This window comes from Panthera leo, chromosome A1 (assembly GCF_018350215.1).
Source record: "Panthera leo isolate Ple1 chromosome A1, P.leo_Ple1_pat1.1, whole genome shotgun sequence".
In the NCBI taxonomy this organism is placed as follows: domain Eukaryota; kingdom Metazoa; phylum Chordata; class Mammalia; order Carnivora; family Felidae; genus Panthera; species Panthera leo.
In genome coordinates this window covers 59,716,496-59,726,575 of record NC_056679.1, presented here as the reverse complement: position 1 = coordinate 59,726,575, position 10,080 = coordinate 59,716,496, and the positions used below count along the sequence as shown (strand labels likewise).

The 10,080-nt window shown below is 32.9% G+C and overlaps 1 pseudogene; it reads left to right on the top strand.

Annotated features, from left to right (window-relative positions):
- Positions 1-406: 406 nt before the first annotated feature.
- Positions 407-10,080, top strand: part of LOC122229409 — a 113,945-nt pseudogene continuing 104,271 nt past the window's right edge.

Here is a 10,080-nt window from a genome sequence, read left to right as displayed (position 1 = left end):
TTATACTTCTTTTAGTCTCCTAAGCTCCATTTGGAAGAGTGATCACTGAGTCCCTTGAACATTTCACTTTGTCTCCTTTGTCTTTGTATTTTTTTCTCAAGGCATTTTGTTTTTGGAGGGTATAATTGAAGAATATTTACAAGGAAAGCATAAGACTGATGTCCATGCTTTTAAAAGCTGCAGTTTATGGGGATTTGGGGGAGAGATTGGTGATACGAAAGGGATAAAAAAGTTTTGAAGGGAATTTAGGAACAGAAAAACCCTCATCTAGTGTGTCACAATGAAGGGGGAAGAAAGGAAAAAAGTTCTTTTGAGCATGTACATATGGAAGGTAGATGATATGAGATAGAGAAGTAAAAGGACCTTAGAGATGAATAAACATCTAGGGCCTAGGGTGGCTATCGGCATGGAGCTGCTTTCACTAGAAACCATTAAAATATCCCGAAACGCTGGTAAGGTATGGGGGGAAACAGAATAAAGTTTCATGCGCCATCATGATCCTTTACAGTATCTCTTTCCCTTCTCTTGAATCTCAGGCAGTTGAATTCCATTGAATTGGCTGGTGGGTCTGAGCTGAGTAATTATGTTTGTGAGCCTTTACTGTTAGAACTTGCACTTCTAAGATGAGATGACTCACAGAAAACACTGCTCTGTATGCACTCTTCTATATTCGATTTTTATATTTGTGTTAAATCACTTATTTTGAAATATAAAGTAAAAAAAAAATAGAATCTACCAGAATATAAATGTTTCCAGCATACACATATTATAACATATATTATTATCTGAAACCGAGTTTATTTTAACTCAAGATTTCATAATTTTATTTCCATTTTTTGCCGATTCAAGTCCTCTAAAACCACCTCTACCCAGTACTTGCAAAAAGTAAGCCTCTTGTATTCCTGCAAATTCAACTCTGGAGATTATCTGACAATTCTTATCTCTCTGCTTTTAAAGTTTTCTTCTATTAAACAATCTTAGGTGATCAACTCAAGTGGTCAATTCTTTGTCCAAAAGACCATATTGGAAAAGCCTCAGAAAAAGGCTGGAAATTTTTGAAAAGTTTCCCAAGCCTATCTCTCTTTTTTCTTTTCTTTGTGGTGATGCTGCTGGTAGAGAATTTATTTAGAGGTTGGGGGTGAGGACAGAAGTCATCAAAAGGAAATTGATGATTTGGGGAGGACTATATGAACAGACCATGTGAGAGGTTTTCTCAATGCGAGGGAGAAAGGATGGGTTATCAGTCACTAACTTTTGTAAAGACGCAAGGAAGTAACAGTGGAGATGATCATGTGATAGTTGCAGGCCTGGGCCATCTGTTGATGAAAATACAAATAAAAGGAGAGGATCTTTGTATAAGCATGCAATGTCTGACAGTAAGAATAAATAGTCTACTTAAGAGAGGAATTATTGGTTTTAATCATAATTTGTACATATATTTTTCAATGAAAATCAGTAAGATGGTTACAATAAGTTCTTATTATCCTGAGTATAAATAAAAATAGCTAATAAGAAGAATGCTTACATGTCTCCATTAAATTGATTGCTGATATAAAAATAAATGTCTTTTGGGAAATCTTTTGCTTAGTGCTATTGCTTCCAGGGAAGTATATTTAGGTGAGCCTCAAGAGCGTTGGGGGACTGAAAATATTTTATGGGCTAGAGCATATAACTGTGTGTCTTGGCTAGGCCAGCATTAAACTCAAATTGATCTGTTTTTGGAAATAGAAAACATCCTCACTGAAATGTTGTGGACTCTATTGCTATAGGAAAGGTAAACAACAACAACAAAAAACAATAACAAGCAAACAAACAAAAAAAACACACACAAAAAAAAACAAGACAAATATATAGGAGGTTCTTGTTTGTCATGCAACAGAACCATTGACCTCAAATTACCCTTTGAATTTATTTTTTAAATCTAGAGATTATCCTTGCAAAAATAGAAGCCATATATTTCATAGAAACAGTCTAAGTGCTTTGTTCCTACCAATAAGATTATTAAAAATGTTTATAGGGAAGACATGTGGTATGAAAATACTGGCTACTTTTCTAAGGACACCTTGTTGAATGAACAGCCCACCCCTCTAGTATCTATTACTTCCATTTATATGAAAATTTGCTTAAACTATTATTTATTGCAGAACATCACTAGTTTTATTTAATAAGGGGAGTTGCTACTCAGCTGCAACATAAAATGTTTTGTTTCATGAAACAAGTTCAGATTTAGAAAAAAAAACTCATTAAAGATTTCAAGAGTGTATTGTGATAACAAACTAGAGGAGGAGAAACCATCAGGTTTTACTGTTTGGAAAATTAGGGAACAAGAATGATTGATGGAAGTCCCTATGGCCTTTAAAGATAAAACTAAGTTTGCATAAAACGAGGGTTATGCTGGTGGGTAGAAAAATAGCGAATGCTATTACAAAGACAGGTGGATAGACAAAGATATACAGCTCAATATCACAATGCAAGAACAAAAGTTTCTACAATGCTTAACTCTTTTGTGGCTAAGAAAATTCACAATGTGTTGTTCAAGAGCAATATTAAAGATGCTTGGGATATGTATTTTTTTAACTTTGGGAAGAAAAAAAGGTAAAGTAGATTCCTGTCTGGTAGAAGTTGAGTTGTGTCTTGTACATTTAAGGAATGTTCAAAGTTAGGATTTTTAAAAAAGGTGATAATGTATGTTCTTGGTATCTATTCATTGTATGAACAGCCAGTGTAGGTTCTACCATAGGCACAGAGTATACGTAAAGGTTAGAGCTAGGAAGGATTGCAAATGCAGGGCACCATATTCCCTTCTTACAATTCAACTCAAAAAGTCCCAGAATTGGAGCTTTTATATAGAAAGTTGTGAATTAAAGCTACTGAACTCTAAACATTCTTCTGGTCTCATATTTTTATAACATGTGAACTAACTAGATAAATAGAGCAGGCTTAACAGGATTGAAGAATGAGGATGGTCATCAACCTATGTATAAGCAGTTCAAATACCATGTTTTAAAGCGAGACTTTTAGGAAAATGGAGGCAGTGGCATCAACCAAATCTTCCTCCCAATTCCCCATTCTTGGTTAAAGGCTCACATGGACTTTGTGCTACATGATAGAAGTGACTAGTGGTGGGAAACAGAAGGATACCTGTTGGATATTGGCTCATCTGATGCTGTAGATGAAAATTCAGTTATTTTATAGGTGCGGTTCATCAACTAGCCACTCCCCACAGTATCAATCACATAAGTGATCGTGGCCTATGGCTGGGGCTTACTCTTCTGGTGGATATTCCATAACTTCTGCTCTATATAGCAACATGTTCACTGTACTTTCACTTCTCTCAGGACCTCTTTGCATTTTTAAAACTCTTGGGGGACCCCCCAAGCTTTCATTTATGTAGGTTATATTTATTGAATTCACCATACTCACATTGCTGCCACCATCTCTGATGTACATTGAGAACCGGGTCACCATCCCTTTTGGAAATGATGGAAAGTTGGGCCTTCCTTGGATCAGACATCAGCAACATTTAAGTGAAAATCTTTTTTACAAACATTAGGTAGTTATGGGCTATCAGGGATTGATAAGAACAGAAAGGAGAAATTTTGAAAATCAGAGGTTTCATGATATCGTAAAAAAAATATTCTGAAAAATATCAACCAAACATCCATCATGATTAATTAGAACAATTTGGGAAGAATTCGAGAAAATCTGGAACATGGGTTGACTAGGTAATATTGGAACTAGAAAAATTCTGTTTAAAAATGTCTTTTTAATAAAAAAACGTATTTTTATGACCAGTCTCATCATTTGGGAGTAGCATTATCAACATGGGTTTCTAGATTCTGTAAGGTTCCAAAAATATTTGATATCATACCCAAAGACACACAGTATTGCAGCTGCTGGTTCTATCACTACCATCACTACTACCATTACCACAACTACTATTAATAACTAGCATTTATTGTCTGCCCAATACCTGTCAGTCTTTGTCATTAGTTATTGTTTTGCTTAACCATTACAAGGTACTCCTTTCCATTTCTCTTGTAGAGGAGAAGAAACCGGGCATCACACCCAAGAACACAGAACTAGTAAGTGTAGAGATGGAAGGACCTCCTTGTTTCATGATTCTTCTTTTATCTCTCAACACGGTTTATTAGTGGAAAAAGATGTTAATGTTCAACTGTATGTTATGTAGATATTAAATATCTCCTTATTCACACGTTTCAACTATTACACTTGGAAGATAATACCTGCTATACCAACATAAAAGGGTTTCTGAGCGTTTTGAATTACCCAATCTATGGGAATCATTAATGGAATTTCAGCATACATGGAAGGGTGCCTGGGTGGCTCAGTCGGTTAAACATCGAACTCTTTTTTATATAAATGTTTTTTAATGTTTATTTACTTTTGAGAGAGAGAGAGACAGACTGTGAGAAGGGGAGGGACAGAGAGAGAAGGAGGCACAGAATCTGAAGCAGGCTCCATGCTCTGAGCTGTCAGCACAGAGCCCAATGAGGGGCTGGAACTCTTTTGCCTCAAGATCATGACCTGAGCCAAAGCCAGACGCCTAACGGACTGAGCAACCCAGGCCTCCCAAACATCTAACTCTTGATTTTGGCTAAGGTCATGATCTCAGGGTTTGTGGGATCAAACCCTACATCGCACTGTTAGTGAGGAGCCTGCTTGGGATACTCTCTCTCCCTCTCTGCCCTTTCCCTATGATTTCTCTCTCTCAAAATAAATAAATAACATTAAAAAGTAAACATATATATGGAATCTTTGTAAAACCAATCTGAGATTGACTTTACATGGACGAAAAGAAAATAAGTAAATTTACTTTTGCATATCTTTAAAATTCTATTAGAATAATGTAAACATTACCTACCCTCACTAAATTAATAATTCCCCAAAGTGAGGGGTACAGAATAATTTCTATATTTACCAACTTTCTATGTTCTTTTCTTATAATGTTTGGGTGCTTTTGCATCAAACATGTGGACCACTACTGGATAAGTCAGCTATGTGCTTAAATACCAAAAATAAAACCTATCTGAAAATACATATTCATTTACTTACTTTGGCTAAATGGTAACATATTAGTAATAACATTTTAAACTTTTTTTAATAAATAAAATCATGTATACTTTCTACTATATGACTAAACTGGAACAATAAAATTTAAATAATTACTTTTTAGACATTCATGTTAAATCAAATCAAAATTATTTTATTAGTGAAAAAAAGAGGCTTACCAATCCAAAATATTTTTAAAAAATAGCAATCATAATATTTTGTTCTGAATATACTGTGCATATTGATTGTATACTTTTCGTCATATTCTAGTCTTTAGAATAAGACAAATCTGGGTTTTAATCTCGGTTCTCTATTTACTGACTGGGCAAGATTGGCAGTTTACTTAAAGTTTCAAAAAGAAAAAAAATCATTAATTTCATCATCTATTGAAAGGAGGAATCAGTATCAGAACCATAGGGTTATTGTAAGAATAAAATGAGTAGGAAAATGATCTAATGGAGAGAAGACAATATTGAATAAACTAATTCACATTAATAGTAAACAAAGTGGCAACAATAGTGGAAGTGTTAGAAGTAGTAGTGAGACAGCATAGAACAAGTTATTATTATATTACTATTATTTTTGACAAAATATAAAAAGCATGGAAAAATATAAAAATAAAAAAAAAGAATGACCATATTTTTCAACCTGATGTTTTGCACATTTTCTCTGTCTTTATCTTTCTGTCTATATATTTTGTTTGTCCCCTACTCTAAAAGTGAATTCTTCACATTTAAAAATCTGTGGAGCTGGATATGCCTATGAAAGCCAATGATATCTCAGTCTTACAACAGTGATTTTTTTCTTATGGTACATTGATTTAAAAAATCTAAACTTGACATGTTATACAATATTTTAAAGTGTAGTTGTCAATCTTCTCTCCATTTTCCATTGCAGTAAAAGTCTTCTAAAATATTTATATTAAGTGTAATGCTTTACAAGTTTTAACATATATTTTTTAAATGTTCCTAATGTTGGATATTCAAGTTACTTTTAATTTTAACTTTTAAGAATAAAGCTGCCTTAAACATAACTTTGCATAAATCTAAGTGAACATCTTTTTTGTTGTTGTTCCTTTGAATATATTTCTATTAGTGGAGTTTCATTGTCAAGTGATAGAAATATTTTTCTTATTTGTAGGAGCTTTTTCTTTTATTTTGCTTCTAATCAAAATTTTTATTTTCAAAACATTTTATTTTCTAAAATAAACAAGATAAAATAAGTAAAAAGATAATTCCTTTACCAGTATTTGTGGTTAAGAACATCTGCTAATTTATCTAATAACAGTTCTTTTGTTCTATTTTATTAATAAGCACATAGTATTCTTTTTTTTCAAGTTTTTATTTAAATTCCAGTTAGTTAACATACAGTATAATATTAGTTTCAAGTGTAGAATTTAGTGATTCGTCACTGACATACAATACCTAGTGCTCAACACAAGTGTTCTCCTTAATCACCTATTATTCTCATATTTTTAACTTTAAAGTGCATTATTAGTAAGAACTTCAACTTTGTAAGTGCCATAACTATATTCTAATTGTATCTTAATATATTTAGCCTATTTTCCTTTTTTTCATTTAAGTATGCTATGCTATACATAAATTTAGATATAGAAGTTATATTTAATTTTTGTCAATAAATTCCTAAATATAATTTTTGGGGGAAGATGTATATGGATATTGTAAGACTTTTGATATATACTTACAATTTTCAGAAAGATATTAACAATTGCCACTGTTACTAGCATCTTCTAACTATGAAAGTGAATTAGGCCAGACATAGCTTTCCTCTTCTGATATTATCAAATTAAAAAAAAAAAATTCAAGATAAGATAAAGCAGGTCTAGAAACTGTGGAGAGATGCCTTGAATTTATTTTTTGTTTTCTTCCTTTGAACATTTGTAGATAGGATCAGAAAAAATTAAATTCTGCTACTGAAAAAGCAGGGTGTTATGTAGGAGGTAATAGTGATTGTGGAATAAACTATTCCCAAGTCCTAGCCCCAAGATACTTCATCGAGTTATAGTATCATTCAGAATATGTAAGGCAATTTATCAGCTTTATGCTTAGTGAGAAAAAAAAATGCATGCATATGAGTTAGGATGTGCATGCTTATTTTAAAATTAAGCAAATATATCTAGAAATTATGTCCTTGCAAGAAATCATCTTTTTTTTTCAAGTGATGACTTCATAGTCATTCAAAACTCAACTTGGTTTTGCATTTAATTATGGTGTTTCAGCCTTTTTCTGTATTTGAATCTTCACAGGAACATCAGCAAAGTCCTACTGTGTATTCAAAAATCTTACATTTAATCGGTGTATCCTGAAAATTGGTTTTATATTAGTGTGAAGAATCTAAAACAAGATTTTATTTTGTATTAGTGTGGAGATAATTATGTAAAGCTAATTTCATTCCAGGATAAGAAACCTAACATTATTTCTACTGTGGAGACATTAACAAATGAAGCCATCCTCTATGGCTTTACTTATAAAGATAGAGAGGAATGCCACAGATCTTAGATTCATTTTATAATATTATTTTAATAAATTATGTGAATGTGAAAGTAGGTATCCTTAAGACACTTTTGTAATTTCTGCAGGTGTATTTTCTCATGAATCTTAAACCTTAATAGTTTCTTTGAATGATCTATGATTGATTTGCTACCCCAGTTTACAAACAAATTGCTTGTTATTACTTCCTTAGGGTATGGCTTTCTTGAATATCACATAAGAAAGATAATATTTTTGTTTTAATTTGTGAGTAACTTGTTTCATATAATACAAAACAGAATTAAATCAAAATAACTTATGAAACAGTAATAGTAAACCCGGCATATCTGAGTCTAATTTAAAGCAACTGACAAATATGGACACTAATGCACTCATTTTATTTCTTGAACCTTTCACATGTGTTTCGTAAATTCATTATACTTATAACACAGCAAGTACAAAATCTTAAATGATAAGTTACTGTATCGCATGGTTTGGTCAAAACTTTACTTAAGGAAATAGTGCTTCAATGCATAGCTTTTTCCAAATAAATATTTGTTCTTAAACATTCAAGTGCGATTCTTTCAAGTGAATACACTAATAAATGGTGGAATATATTTATTTCAAGCATATCACTTATATTGATAACTCTTTAAAATAAAAAAAAATATTGGTTGATTCCAATGCTGACTGGGATTAACTACAGCTTTGGGTCATTATTCCTAAATTTCTTGAAATTGAAGATCAGGATATCCTCCCAAGAAATGGATAATTGGGATTATGTATAATCAATCTATGTTTTATTCAATCACTCATTATGTTTCTTTTGAGCCCTATGTGTACAGATCACTGCTCAATGCCAAGGGTACATAGAAGTTAATAAAATACTCCTCTTATCTTCATGTATTTTGCAGCCAGTTAGGAAGAAACAAATTTAATGCAATAGCTGATTATAATACACTATGCACCCTATCCATATAGCAAAAGTACAGAAATATTCTAAAAAATTCCAAGGGTTAATCACTACTTGGGAATCAGAAATGTTATATGAAACACAGTTTGAGCTATATTTTGAAAATTAATGAAAAGATGATTGAAGTCCTTTGGACATGAAATGTAATTGAGCAGCTCTTGCCTGAATTTATTCACATGGACTCAATCACTGAATGGCAGTTTATTTTACTAAATTCTTCCTTATGTGGGACAAAGTGCCATCCCCTTTTGACTTGACCAGCAAGGTACACATCATGATGGAAGTGAATATAATAAGCGGAAACATTCTTTAGAATATTAATAATCCCTTGTAATTATCCAAGCTTATATTTTAAATTAAAGTGGAATATTTATTAGCTCATTCTACCTGTGTAAGCTTCTGTGAGATAAGCAAGGCAATTTTAGATAATTCTCTGAAATAGTTAAGACCAATTTTAAAGATCTATAAACTGAGGCCGTGAGAGACCTTGGTCTGAATAACTCTTGAACACAGGCTTGGGAGTTTAATCCAGCTATTTGGACTCCTATTTTAATTTCTCTTTTTACTGTATAACATTCCCTCTTATAAATAGGTTTAGCATTTGGATACTATGTTCTGTTATTAAAGCAGCTCACCACCCATCTTTTATATGAGGTAGGAAATAGGTTTAAGCCTCTCCAGGGGAGTTCTTAACCTGGAAAGGAAGGAAATGCATCACAGGTGAAAGACAGCAGAACAATGTGACCTGCTGCTAATTTGCCGTGGGATTCATTTGGGTGGGATTTGACATTTCTGGGTAGATGTATATTTGTGATTGATATTTCATTCTTTAAAGCACAGCCTTTAAAACAGCTGTGAAATGTCAAGTTATTAATTTACACATTGCAAAATGTAGTGTTAGGAAACCGATTTACATCTTTCCAAATGCAACCCCAGGGACACCAGGGATACTTTTGAGATCAGCACATCATGAAGAAGATTATCCCTATCAGCATAACTCTAAAGATTGCTTCTCTACTTTCAGCTCTGCATATAAGCAAAGGGATGAGAAAGGTGTTTCGGTCTAGTCATGGGAGATGCAATCCAAACTGGAGGAGGTATAGTTTGCAAGGTGGGACGTGGGGGTGGGGCAATTTCTTTCTCATCAGTGTGTGTGTGTGTGTGTGTGTGTGTGTGTGTGTGTGTGTGTTTGAGTTATAATCATCTTGGGAGGAGGGTACCAGGCTGACAATACAATGGATTCCTCCTTACTACAGTAAAACTATTTCATGAGAGGGACAGCTTCATTTTAAATAACATGCAAAGCCTATGTTGTAGGCTGTCTTCCTGAAATATTTTCATTGATTTTTTTCCCTACAGTGTAGATCCACACCTATGACCATAAAAATGAGTAGTATTGTCTAATCATGCCTCAGGCATGCATTTTAATGTATATGAAACACTTCCATAATAAACTTTTTGAAAGCAAATCCATGATTTAATGTTCAAATTCTATTGGAAGTAACCCTTGGAAATTGCACTAGAGTTGAATGAATTTTTAATCAC